We start from the raw sequence: 15,430 nt of genomic DNA, 5'->3' as shown, positions 1-15,430 counted from the left end.
CTTAGCTAAACTTGAAACTTCTGCTTAAGATCTTACCTTAGTTTTTAAGATTAAGTTGGGATTATAAACAAAAGCTTAATTTTAATCAATCGAAGTCACATACATTACAATTTAATAAGAAACAGCTCTTTACTCAGCTGACATTTGTTATTAACGATAAAGTCAATCATTTTTCTTTGATGTAACATGTTTTATTTTTTTATCATAACGATGCATAATTTTAGTATTTAATAATAAACATCTAAATATATAATATGTCCATAATTAAATGATATTTTATAATCGGATTTATAGATATAATAAAACAATTGTTATATAATTGTATATAATCAATTATATACGTGACAATGCTTAAAAACTATTGATAAATGAACGTGACGAATTATGTAAATAAAAATGGATAATAGCGAGTTAGATAAGGTCACGTTTTAACAGTGTGCTAAGTTAAAAGGGTATAATTTTAAATGTAGGTATCAAATAATACAAATTTCGGATAAAAAAGACTTTATAAATGTATTGTATTCTAAAATGTTTCATTACCGAGACATAAAAAAAAACATATTTACAGAAAGATCAACAAATATAAATATAATTTAGATCGCTTGTAATGAAATAAGCTTGACAAAGAAAAAATAAATTTTTAAACGCCGCAAAAAAACGTCAAAATAACAGGAAATCATTTCAAGCAATTACTTTAAGTAATACAAATATTGTTTATTATTATGCTTCAGTAAAAGTCAATTGGGCATTTTAGTCCAAATATTTATAGAATTGTTCACAATTTTATGTTATACTTATATTTAAAGTGACCTTTTCGTTTAGAGCACAATAATAATTTTATTATAGATTGTAAGACTTTTTTATAAAAGTAACCTTTAAACGAAAGCTATGTTTGTAAATATGAAATTATTACGCCACCTTAATAATTAATTATTTTTAAATACTTTTGTACCGTTATAAAATTAGTTAAAGCCTAAATTAAGAAATAGCTATTATGTTTATCTACACAATAAACTTGAGCGATTGCGTAATTTTTATAAAAATATTGATTATTCTAATTTTAATTTGTAGTAAGTACAGTATGTACATATATTTATGTATATATAAATAAACGTTATATTTTTTACTATATACTCAAACGATGATCCGTAAAAAACCCGCGACACGTCTAATGATTTCTGTGTGACTCATCATTACCGCTGCTTATTATTATTATTTTTTATGGTCATCAAAGCGTTATCTGTCAAATCTGACATTTATACTCCATCGTCATAAAGCACATTTACGGTATGACCTTGTGTCGAAGAGTGGATGGAAAATGGTGGATGTAAACCATCCAAGCGGCCATTATTAGATTTATTCCTTTCTGGAGAGAGCCTTGACACCTACGCGATCCATCAGACATCGAAACTTTTATTTATACTCACCTGGAACTATTTGCTGATATTCTATAATACTTTTGCTATTTTAGAACTTTTTTTGCTTATTTACCAATTTTATTTTATAAAAAATGTAATATTTTTAATTAAATTAAGACTATCGTATCTTGGAACTAACGAATATTATAACGTGACTTTCAAAGACGTTTCGAAATCAAAAACATAAATTTTTCAAGAATAATTAGATTGTCCACAGCACTCTTAAATAGTTTTAAGAAATGCTTAGTGACATAAAACGTTTTTAATAAATTATATTTTTTTATGAAATATTCATATTCTTAGACGAGTTTTTTTCTGGTATTTTTTTCAGTAATTTTGGTCATTTCGTTAATTCGTTCATTCGTTGAATTGTGATTGCTATACAATAAAAATTCAGATTTTATGATTATTGTGTTATTAAACTGTTGTGCTGATAAAATAATAAGCATTTATGCAGATTCTTTTAACTGTTATTTTTATAATTTTTTCTGTAAATTATTTTTTCTTAAAAGTATGTTAGTGTTAATTATAGTGTATTTGCTTACTGGTGCTGTGTCATTTTATGTGTTATTTAATTTGCTGTTATAAGATTAAGTGGATATTTATGTAAAACTCTTTTTTCATTTGCTTATTAAGCCCAGTGGTTATAAATAATGTTCAGTATCAGTAAATTTTATATAATTCAATTATATTTTGCTTTTAAATAAATATTGTATTTACTGTTGAATTGTTGTAACCATATATTTAAATTTACTGCTGTGAAAATGAATGTTAACAACATTTAAGAAATTTTCCCTTAGAGAACGTATACAAAGATTGTATTTTTTTAAATAAAGGGGAGGGGCCAAATATCATTTTCGCCCCCGAGCTACGGCTCTGCTTGTGTGAAAATTTCAATTGCCAGAAGCGCATTTTTTAAGCTCACGGAAAATAATATTAATCAACGTTGTTTTATTATGTAATATGTAACAGTACCATATTATGGTCGCTATTGATATACAATACAAGTGTATTTATACCAAAACTAAATAGTCCACAAAAACGTTTCTGTATTTTAAATTGCATACATTAAAAAATAATACAACTTGACTTAATAAAAGCTATAAGCTAAAGTTAGTTGCAAAACTTTCATAATATCAAGTTATGCGTATGGCTTAAACAGAATATGATTCCACTTGTGCCTTTCAGTAAAATTATATTTTATAAAAATATTATAACATATTTATATATATCTGCGAAAATTTATTCTGATATGAATTCACTGAAATGTTAGTAAAAAAATATAACGTTATTATTAATCTATCAGTATGCTGGTAGTATTAAGCACAAGCAGCTAAAGAAAAAGAAGGTTACCATATATAATAATACATCGGTTAAAACCTTATGCGATGGAGTGCGCGAGCAAGATGAAGGAACATCGATTGATAAATGATTTCCTAAATCGATTGAATATATTAATTATATCGGTAAAAATGCGAATGTGTCGGGTGGTATAACATAATTAGTTCCAAGTTAAAGCCGAAGGGCCGATGGCCCCAGGGGTCCGATTGATTGGCGGCGCGGTCCTCCGTTTGTCGGTGCAACATCCCGCTGTGGCGGTCCAGCATCCGACAAAGAGGATCAATCAGCTTCAGTAGTCCGTCCGAGATGAGACACATATTCACGACGTACGCTGGCCATCGATGGGCTGTCCTACATTATTGTCATGTGGCCGATGAAATATTTCCCGTGAGCTTTCAAAGAAAATGTGAAATTTATTAGCACTTAGCAATAAGATTGACTACAAAATACTGCTTTTAAAGATACAAAGATTCAAGTTATAGTTACGTATACGCTCCCACTTCTACTATGCCTATTAAAAAATATGTGATATAATTCTGGGCAAGACCGAACGAGTGAAAGTGATATTTTACAATAGAAATCGATAGCTTTGTCATATTTGATATCGATAATTTTTCGTTGTGTTTGTACCGTTAATTAGTTGTATGAATATGTAATGGTATCGTTTTCAAGAAACGTGTTAATGTTTCATATCTTATTTCAATATAATTCGGTTGATAATAATAATGTTAATTAGCTACTCTAATTTTGGGTGGAAATGTTATAATAATGCCACTTTGCTTCCATCATATATTGTATGAAAATCTCATATGTTAAAAATAGCAAGTCATATCAACTTACAACAATTTTCAGGCCCCATTATCAATAGAAGCAACACAAATATCTAAAATAAAAAAGAAAGCATACGAAAATTTTTCCCATAAAAAATATACAGTTATATCTAGTTTTTCAAGGCCACCGAGAGAGAACTCGGGCTTTGGAAAAACGATGATTCCGGGCCTCATGGCAAAAATGACATTTTATATATTTTTTAACGAATTAAACCTTTCTATGCTACAAATAAATATAAAAATTAGCCACCGTTGCGACATATTTTCTGAAATCATATTTTATGCGAAATATTTTAATTAGGCATTAAAAATTATTAAAAAATCTATTCATAATATTTATTTGATAATTAGACGTTTTATTTTCTGTCATATAGTGAATTTCAAAAGCAATAAAATCGTGTCATCGCGGCGGAAACGACTTTTTATAAAAATATTACGAGTGAGAATAAAATAAAGTACATCTAAACCGAATTTTGTCCAATAGGAGAGCGCAAAAAACAATTATCGCTTCTCAGACGTCAAAAATTCACGTCAAAAGCAATAAAATCGTGCCGGAGCCGTCGCAGTGGGAACGCTCGGTGACGAGCGTTCCCACTGCGACGGCGACGGAAGACCGTCTAAGAAGTGATAATTGTTTTTTGCGCTCCCCTATTGACCAAAATTCGGTTTGAATATACTTTGCTCAGCCCTCTTCAGTTTATAGTAATATCGGTAAGGATAGCTAACATAGTTTAGTATCTAAATGCAGACAAACTATGGAGCAATATGTGAGATGTCTGTATTTATTCTTCCGCTTATTTTACCCTAAGAGATGAGTTGGTTTAATTTTTATATTGGACTAGACCTAATAAAAGTTCTAAAACTATAATTAGTTTTAGAACTTTCATTTCATTTAAAACACAAACGAAGCTGCGTCAAAAACTACATTCTGTCCCTTTGAATAGTAATGTTTATTGTGAAAGTTGGCGCTTTTGAAGGCAATGTTCCGCTCCTTTTATTACTTGTATGTGTAAAAAGGGCTGATGGAACTTATACCTGAAATACATCAGTACATACATACATCTCAAACAACTGTAGTTTAGTTCAGATTCATTACTTGAAGTCACTTTTAACTTTTTTTTAAATATATTTTTGCTATGAGTCGGGCCCTTCAAGGAGAACGGACCCCGGGAATTTGTTCCCTCTTAGCAGGCCTGCTTGTAGGTTTTATTATTTTCTGTATAAATTAAGCTATTATTTTTTATATGTACAACAGATTTTATTATATATTTTTTTAATTTTAATTATTTTAATATTAGAACATTTATATATTTGCTTAACAGTAATTGCATATATCAACACTTAAATTTATTTTTAAACTAAACGTAAAACGATTACTTTGCTTTATATATTTATTGGTGCTGGTACAACAGATAATATTTTTAAAATACACAAAATTCACCTTGACTGTCACAAAACGTATGTCTAACATTTGATTAATAGTTTGTTAGACACATAAATTTTCCTCTATATTAATATTTGTTACACGCGTGCAATGAGTGTTAAAATAATAGTATTATTAATTTGTGCAACGTTTTATATCAACTAAATAATATTATTAAAATCTTATCATTCAAATATAAATTTGATGAGTATAGATGTTGCTGTATAGGACAAGAACAAAGGTGTTATGTAGAACATCATCAACGTCGCAGTTAGGGCCTTCAGCAGCTGAATACACACAGCTCTAGTCCTTATGCAACCACACAGGTTAAGCTAAGCTGGTGACGAAGGTTGTTAACCTTCGGCAAACGTTGCCTCCTCATCACCATATTAATCACGCGGACACTTGCCAATGTGCACATACAGTCATCGTCAGCCAATGACACCTAACAATGAAGTCAATACACGGCCAAAGTGCGCAACTATCGGCCGATAACCGAAAACGGTTTCGGCCACACATGAATGTATTCCTTATTGAGCGACAACAAAGTTCAAAGACTGATTCATTACCGATAAAATTGATTAATTATAATTACTAGATTAATCATTTTATATGTTTATTTATAATGTGTTGTCTTCGCGTTTCAGAGTGAAAAATCAGAAGGTGTTATACATATATATATATGTACGTATCTCAACAGAAGAGATGATTAATAGGCGGGATTAGGCGAGGCGATTCTTTTAGGTGCAGGGTGTGGATACGCTGACCATTTTTAGGGTTGGCACCGCGCCTGTCATTAATGTTTGACGATCGTGTTTTGTGCGGCCCGCGGGCTATTAAATGCGGCCCGCGGTCTGACAGTGAAGTATGTAAATAGCCGTCCCGGGAAGCGAACCCCGCGTCCCACCATTCAAATACATTTGTCACGCGGCTTACCATTTTTCGAACACATCAATCACCGGGCCGCATCGTTTAGCCGCCATTTAAGACTGTCACCTGAGAGACCAGGGACGGTCAATCGAGATTCATATTTCAATGAGGGTTTCCTCATTGAAACATGAATCTAAATTTGATCTGTCGCTAAACATTTTTTCCTGGGAAGATTCTAAGTATTATAAGTGAAAGAATACCTCAACACCCTATTGACTTCACCCTACAATGCGCTGATAAATATTGTTTATTTTATAATAATATGAATCATCAATGATCAGTAAATAGGGAGGTTAAGTAAAGTGATTTACATAAATTATGAAAATGTTTCATATTATTAATAATGATACATTTGTGCCAACTTTATAAACGTTCTAAAAAATTATCGATGCTTCTAATTCCGCGTTTACCTGCAATCATTAAATATTTTTGTTATGTATGACAAAATATAGTTTTAATCGACCGAAATTATAATGATATAATATTCACTAATTTCGATCCTTCAGACACGATGGAAATTTAAAAACATTAAGGCCCATATGGGATTCGAACCTAGGTCAGTAATGTCAATAATCAGCGGCTCGTCTATAATGCTGGTTATACTATCAATCAAATTGGTATTTAGAAATCTTTTGCATGACTATATATAGTATAAATTCGAAGATGGCGAACCTATGCTCATATAGCATGGAAAAGTCCTCAATGAAGGAGAATTTAATAAAGAAACTATTCTAAGATGTGCACCAGTTCTATTTCACTACATACAAAATAAAGATTCTGAGTAATCAATTAGTAGAAATGTCATCAAATACAGAATAATGAAATTAAACACAATCATACAGTACCAATTAAAAGGAGACCTGAATAATAGTAAATATTTTTTGATTTCCATTGATAAAACTACTAATGGCACAGCAAATCCTCGGTCGGCTATAGTTGCTATTGCATATATTATGATAATATTACAATGAGAGAATATTTTATTTTTTCGTTTTAATCACAAATTAATTAAAAAAATAATAATAATTCCTGACACGATATAAATTGATAGACATTAGGGTTCATATGAGATTCGAATCCAGGTCTTTCAGGTTTTAGTCACCGACTTATACCACTAGTCAATCGTGCTTATCGATATCTAGTTATCTCACATATTATTCTTTCTTGTGAAGTTGAAAAATATGGAGTTGTAAATAACATTTAAGACTATCTATATCTACTTAATTCACTTCTAATTTGATTATTATATTTTTGGACTTGATAACACCTGACAACTCTTTATGAACCTACACCGAGACTCTAACCCGTGGTAACGACTTTCAGTCGGACAATTTATCATATACTCCTCCGGACCCGCGAACGACTATATTCTAACGTAAAAAATATATCAGATGAATACGTCAGATGTAAATGGCCGCTCATCGACGCTCTGATTTGGCCGCGTCACGACACAAACCCAAAACATGCGTCCAAGAGTTTAATTGACGTTTGCCATTCTCGATATATATTTTTTCACCTCTTTGCTCATAATGACCCTTTACGTACGCCCATTACTCTCGTCCTCGTCTCGGATCGTCACAGTCGCGTCGAACCTCACCAATTACAAGATTAGATATCAGATTAGACACCGCGGTGGATATCAAAAGGAAAATGTCGATAGCCCGAAGCTCGTGTCATGATAGAATACCTTGTGCTAAGACGTAACCAGCGATTCTTAAAGTTTTGCTAGTACTGAATCGATTTATATTTTCACATTTCTTATTATTGATGTACTAATCCAAAGATGACTAGAACTACAATACAAGTTTTATAATATACACAAAATCATTGCAGTCTAATATGGATTTTCTTGACTAGCTTAGACCATGGTGGTAAACTTCAATTCAACGGTAATATAGTAATATAAAACAATTTTATGTTGCAATATGATAATATAATAAAATATAATTAAAATAGTTTTTTAATATAATTTCATTTAAAAGCAATGAAAATAGCAAATAAAATATTTACAAAATAAAAAAATAATCATATAATTTAACTACGTATATATAATCCATTGCTTAATGATCTTACTGTATATTCTATGTCATTGTTAATATTTAAAAAGAAATGTGAAATAACTAACAATAACATCTATATTATAATACATATGTATGTAAATGTAATCACAATCAAATACATGTATACAAAGTAAGTAACTATTTAAACTCATGGAGTAAAAAAATATAATTTTTATTAATAAAGATGTTCTGGATATTTTACTTTTAAATGCATGTAAAAAATTTAAGATAATTAATTATTAATATTTCGCAGATTTACTTTAAATAAAATATGTAGTTGCAATATTTTACTATTAAATTACTTAGGTTAAAATCTAACGTGATCATTTAAAAACTAATTTTATAAAGTTTTAATGCGATATATGATTTATTTTACTATTAAATTACTTAGGTTAAAATCTAACGTGATCATTTAAAAACTAATTTTATAAAGTTTTAATGCAAATTTTAAGCTTTTTTAAGAAGGACATATTTCAAGACAATCTTGAGATTTAGTTTTGCAGATTTTAGCCCATCACAAATACCTATTACAATTTTTCATCGTTTGCCTTTCAATGTTGATTCTTAAGCCCCATCTCTATTACATTAACCATTATTTATACTGAAACATTCATATTTTCATATATTTTTAGACCTTCTTATGTAATAAAACAAGTTTTTTTTCATAAAATTTATTTTTAATTATAATTTTAGTAAAATAATTATTAAAAATTAAAGTAAAAACCGGTATGCTGATAAAATGTTCATTAAGACATACAATATATCTAAAAATAAGTAAAATATACAGTTGGATTTAATGTTTTATTATTATAATTAATTTGTCAGTTAACTTTTATTGTATGTATGTATACCTAATTGTGTAACTTTCATTTACACCTCGCTTCACATTTTCCAAGATCTTGCGTCACTGTTGCTACTGTTATATATATTTATTTAATTAAATTAAGATTATTTTGTTCTTTTAGATTACCATAAATGCGTCACTATGGTATCATATATAATAAATAATAAAAAAATATGATGTGAACCTGTCCATCTGCTCGTATCTGACATTAAATATATGAATGAGCAATGCCTGCTAATGGGGATTAAAAGAGGATGCGATCGTGACTCTCGAAGGCGTTCCAGAAACTAAAACTACAGAACGCCCTTCAGTAGTTTGAAGAAATGCTTAGCGATATACAACTTTCAAAAAAAATCGTGCGGATAATAGGGAAATGTCCTTAAATATAGATATCTTGAAAATATTTTCTGACCTTTTCCATTAAAGGGAATATTTGGTTAGTCAGAGATTATAAATAATAGATCCTGATTCAAGAGTTTTATGAAGTAATATGTTATAAAAAATACTAATAACTGAAACACATTATTTATAATATAACCGAGTGTTTTCATGGATAGATTGAACATCCACTTGCTCACAAAAATGATTCTGAAATATATAGTACATAGTGGAAGTTTCTCTAACCGGAGATCATAGGAATATTCTGATGGGGAATGAGATCAGTAAAATGACACATTAGACAGTTGATCGAAGCTCATCTCCATAGATGTATTAGTATTAATAAACTAAATACAAAACTGCCTCATTTATGTCATTTATAAATAATTAAAAAAGGCCTAGATTAGACCCTCGAAGGGTTGAAAATCGGCTATGTATTTCGACTATTTTTGAGCAACCGAATTTTTTTACTAATAACCCATACCAAACTTTTTAAATTCCATTTGTATTCCAGCATCAATAATTTCGTCACTTTTTTGCTGAAAAATAGAATGTTAATAATTATGAAACGGGAGGGGGAATTATTACTTTGATTGGATAGTTGGCCATATTTATTTTATCGTTTGATGGAAATAAAATAAACGATAAAGCTATCAATGTTTTTTTTTTCTACTGTAAGAAATTTTTACAAAATTAATAACGTTATATAATATTCATAGGTTAATTAATTTATTTACATAAAAATGTAAAGCTCTTACATATATTAGAATCGAAAATGTTTGATAAATTTATTATGAAAGATTATGGTATATACAATATGTATATTTAATTAAATATTTTTCAATATAAATCTACGTCAGGTTATGGAGCCGCTGTAAATCTCGTTGCCTCGGCTGAAGACTTGTGCCACACTGTCAGTTGACAGCGACGGCGAGCCAATATCGAATATCAGGTGTCAAAAGACATCGAAAGGCTTTATCGTGATGCAGCCCACGCCGGTGTCTTTGGCTGGTGTCGAAGATGTGTCAGGAGATAACTCCGAAACGTCCGAGGGGAGAAGCCCCAGCTGATTCTCGAGAACAACAGTGACTCGGCAAAACTGCGGCGACAACGAGATCTAGAAAATAGTTTTTTTAATCGCAGAGGTGTTAAAAACCGCGGTTCTTCTTTTTGATCTGCGATGCTGTGGGAAAAAAACTTTTGCGACGACCGCCAGACATTCTTGTTGTGCGAAACGCCACGGCCGAGTATAAATTTGAATATGCAAACGAGGCGTTGAAAAGCGATTGGAAAATTGAAAAATAAATTAAAATATCGTTTATACTGTTTCAATACATCAAAAACGTGACGGGAATGGTCCAGGTATAATAAATATCATAAACTTGACTCGGATATAGCTCAACCTCGATACCTCTTCAAGTTCGCAACCGCACAATTAATGGGATTTTATGGGATTTATATTATATCAAATTAATGTTGTAAATACAATATGTATTAAAAGGATGATACTGACACAATACTCAACATTGATTATTATCGCACAATTACATGCCGATTTCCTTTTTTCTAAATATGTTTTATATTAATAAGATTCAATATTTTTACATACGAAATGTTGTACAATGCAATGGTCTAATATAATATATTAACCCTAGTGTTTTTCAATTACGTCGAATTATCGATTATTATATAGATATCATTTCGACCGAATAACACATATTAGGTTTTTCTATTTTATAATTTCACAGATAATTAAAATAAACGTCGTACATAGTGACATCTATTGATTGTAAATGGTAATAATAGTTTATGATTAATAATATGTATGTTACTGTTGTCTCACTTCTGACTTCATGAGTGATTATAATGTTAACCTTGTTGTAATGCATTGAGCTAACGCCTGTCGTGTTACAATAGAATATTTAAAATAAATAAATGAAGATACAAAGGGTTGAATTTTAAATTTATTTATTTTATCGAAATAATAACCCTTAATTACTGAATAACAATAATAAAATTTAATGCCATATTCGAAACACTAAATATATTAAATAATTTATTCTCCGTTTCCCCACGTAATACACAAAATCTTGTGCATCATGCAACATGGACCGGCGGTAGACACCATTGCATTTGCGGACAGCGTCGGCATGCATTATGGACGACTGGACATTCCGGCAAGTCAATGACGCTCATAAATAAAAATGACCCCAAGGTTTGTTCGGCCGTTGCCAGCATCCCTATTCCAGAGTTTGCACTGTGCAACGCAGGGGTGAGAGAGCACTAATGGTTTATTGCCCATACTAATATGCATGAAGATTCGCCATAAATCATTTTTATATGTAAACTCGAAAAGTATGATAAAATATATGTATATATGTATATACATATGTGTAAGTATGAGTATGTAGTAGGCAATACATATGTATAGTATAAATGAAATGCTTGACCATACGCGGAAACGTATCCGCGATAACTGTGTCAAATGTCACTTATGATGTAAATGTTGTTGCGACATCCGGCGTCTTCGTCGCTCTCCAGCGTCCGTTTCCGACGCCCGTGGACGTTTCCGGAAAGACGCATATCGAGAACAGCGTCCTTAATAAGGACGTCTATTTTCATGATGGAATCGTGTTTTATCAAATTCACGTCTGCAAGAAAGGAAAAATTCAGAGTTGATCTGATTAAATTCAGTCAATTGTAATAGAAAATATTTTAAAATATATTTATTTTTAAATCATTCCTGAAAACTATGTGATATTATTTTAAATTGGTTTTCATTGAGCTTTGATGTTATGAAGTACTTTATGATATGCCAAAGCTTGTTAAATTATTAACCATATAAACTTAAATTACATATTGAATTACACAAGCTTTTACAGCTTAACATATAAAAACGATAAAAAATCTACTACGTTTGTGTTTTTCTATAAACAAGGTTTTTCCACTTTCATTAACTAAAGTCAATGTACAAAAATCAGTATAGCCAGTAAAACCGTTTCCACATTACTCTGATATAAAAGTCAGACAGAATTTATGAAAATGCTTTTTTAAATAAAAATTAAATTATTACGAATCATTTTAAAAAATTTGTAACCGCTGCAATTTTGAAGACAAATAGTAGTTTTAATATGCTAAGCTTACAACTACATTCAGAGCAGGTAGTACAAAAAGAGAGTTTATTCTGGGGTGCATTGCCCGCAAAAAATTGTCATGAGCTGCATTTAAAATTATTTATTTATTTTTGTTTACCGTGTTACCTAGATAATAATTTTACTTTTTTAAGGTTTGGTAACCCTTTGGGGTGTAATTTTGCAGCCAGTAAGAAGCAGGTGGAAACTAGTGAGAATTTTATTAGATTATATTACATATTCCAACAGACTATGATGGGCGAGATGTTTTCTCCAAACAGTGGTAGATAAGATGGCGGAAGGATGATGTCGGTGAAAGATCCTCTGAGGTCTTATAGGTGGCGTGTATATCGGAGGTTGACGAGGTGCTTGTATGGTGGAGTCCCTCTCAGTATGTGAACGTCCATGACAGTGTGTTATCCGTGGGCATCTGCTAATCTCTTCGAGTGTCTGCCGGAATCTGTCAGGTGAATGCCCTCTCCTCATTGGATCCAGGCTTAAATATCCAAAGCTTGCTGACCAATCACAATCATACAGTCAATCGTTGCACTCGCTTCTTATAGCAACGAAATAAGTATACGCCTTTAGAAAGTGACAATTGCTTGATGGACCAATGCGGTGCTATTTGTCTTCCGGCGATATATTGTTTCCCGTGACCGATTCGGAACAAAAAATATTCATTCAATGTACGCGTGTTATTTATGGAGGTTCAAGTCGTAACGAGGGCTTTGTATAATTTATCCTTATTGATGAATGACTATTTTTGGTCACAGATTTTAACGCAAGTTTCAAGTATAAGATCCCCCATAAAAGTGGGAATCTGTGTGGTCCTCACAATTTTTACACAAAATATATTGTTTTATTCATAATGTGAACATTAATAAACATGAACATTAGTAATAAATACTCCAAAAACATTGGCTGACATAATACATTTTTTGACCGACTCTAAGAATTACGATTGGCAAACATTTTTTCTGACTTTCTCGAACATTTTCCGGTCAACATGTAAGAATCAATTAGGATCCTTTAGTAAGGGATCGTTCGTCGGCAAAATGCAATAAGAATCGATGTATTCATAATCATACAATAATAGCATTGCATTTTTGGCGAAATCTGATGAAAAAATTGTACAGTTAATTAAGCATACAATTAATATTTTAATCAGAATTATAATACTATCTTATATAAATAAAATAAAAGCTGAATATTTAGTTATATCATGTTTTATTTATTAAAAATAAATTAAGATCTGTGGTCAGTGAGAAATTTGCATTTTGAAAAATAGCCATTCTAAAGGGTTCTTCCCCTCTGCCCTGTATCGCAAATCTACGTGTGCTGGTACATAGGGCTAGCTTATTGGTACTATAAAATTCACTTTACTACTGCATATTTCTCATATTTTATTTTCGTGCAATAAAACTTGTTGGCCAGTGATTTCCTACTCTTCCGCTAGATTGCACTGCCTGCGGGACACTGGCTCGCCTCGCATTTTTTATCGCCATCCTCGCTGATAAATCTTTCTTCGCCATGCTGAGGCAATTTTGGAAACTATGCATATAATATAGCTATAGGTAAAACGTATTTTAATGAAATAAACCTATAATATATTTGTATTTAATTTGATAAACAAGATTCCTTCTGAAAAGTATATAGCATCACTGAAGAAAAAATATTTTTGTGATGAAGGACCTTTATACGTGTTTTAAAATAATTTACTTTTTATCGTTAAAGTGACCTAATATCTGCGGAAGTGACTTGCTTTAACTCATGCATTAGGTACAGAATACATCTAGGTAGCGGACCTGAAATACCTGGGTTCGAATTCTGTATGGGTCTTAGCGTTTTACATATCTATCGTATCTGGGAGATCGGAATTAGTGATTATCATCACAGATTAGGTTTACCTAGATTTTCTCACATTTAAAAGCTAAAAGTAGCTCTTTAAAAGATTTTTTGAATATCAAAAATTAGTTCATTTTTTTTTTGGGAGCTTTGATATGCAATGCTTTATTGAAAAAAACATTTTTTTTAATTACAAAATATTTATGTTTTTTTCTCTATTGCAAAATTTATATTTTTAAATGCATTTGTTTTTCAAATGAAATATTCAATTGTTGGTTATACCTAGTAACCAAACGAAAGCTCATATAACAGCTTTCGCCATCGTCTCAATTAAATCCACGGCATTATTCTCCCAATTCGTGAGTCTCGCTGAGTGTGACACTTTTCCGCGACTGAGTCGTTGATTGCAAACGTGTCGATTGAAATTTCACCGCGTGCCCGGGCATTCGTTCCGTGCGTGATGCCCTGACAATGAGTTGTTGATTTGCAGCCGAAACGTCAGCAACGGGTGGGGCAACGGCAACGAACGATGCGTGTGACAGCCATTGTGCAGCGCACACATGCGCCGTTATATCAGACGCAGATTCTGCTCATCATCAGCCAACCTGGCTGGCTCTCACAAAGAAGCACCTATTTCGCTACTCTCCGCTGAGCTGACGGACAGCTGACTCCGATAATTGAGCCCATGTTATGCAAAAGTGATCCTTTGCCTTCCAAACGCGAGTTTGTTCTGAGCTTCTCAAAGTGTATCACATCAAAGTGATTTATTTATAATCTTGACAAGTGTTTTTTTTTTATTTTTAGGTAAAAAACGACACTGCTAGATGAAATAACTTACTGGCCACTATTGTTTTTCCAGTGGCAAGACTGCTATAAGTGAGTGATTGATATTTTTTCTTATTATTGTAAGATAAAGTTTTCGCAAAATAAATTATTTTAGATAAATATATAGATACGTAGATGTTAGAATATACTTGAAACGTTAAATCAGACGAACGCCTCAGTTATGAAAGGCGTAATCACGATTTTTACATCCGAGAATTAACTAGGTAGTTATCTAGGCGAGGGAGAGTAATTAATTGCAAAACGCGCAGTGTTGTTTTTGTCAGTATTTTCCAGTAGCGTGGTGATGAATGTCCCTGTGAGCGGAGGTGACGATGTGATCAAACGAGGTCCTCCAGGAGTTGCGGGATGTCGAGTGCTCGGATGAAGGGATAGCAAAAAATAAAT

At 31.6% G+C, this 15,430-nt stretch overlaps 1 long non-coding RNA gene across 4 annotated transcripts in view; it reads left to right on the top strand.

Moving 5' to 3' along the window:
- LOC148236060 (uncharacterized) overlaps positions 1-15,430 on the top strand; it is a 533,956-nt gene that overhangs the window by 346,570 nt on the left and 171,956 nt on the right. For 2 of the 4 annotated variants that reach the window (XR_015809456.1, XR_015809459.1), the window contains exons 1-2: positions 14,340-14,923; positions 15,005-15,076. The exons of the other annotated variants lie outside the window; for them this stretch is intronic. This is a non-coding gene — a long non-coding RNA (uncharacterized LOC148236060). Of the gene's footprint in view, positions 1-14,339; positions 14,924-15,004; positions 15,077-15,430 lie in introns of those variants that run through there. 4 annotated transcript variants of the gene reach the window in all.

This window comes from Plectrocnemia conspersa, unplaced genomic scaffold (genome assembly GCF_051122295.1).
Source record: "Plectrocnemia conspersa isolate PC_06_02 unplaced genomic scaffold, ASM5112229v1 ptg000004l, whole genome shotgun sequence".
Taxonomy (NCBI): domain Eukaryota; kingdom Metazoa; phylum Arthropoda; class Insecta; order Trichoptera; family Polycentropodidae; genus Plectrocnemia; species Plectrocnemia conspersa.
This window is presented reverse-complemented; position numbering and strand designations above follow the sequence as displayed.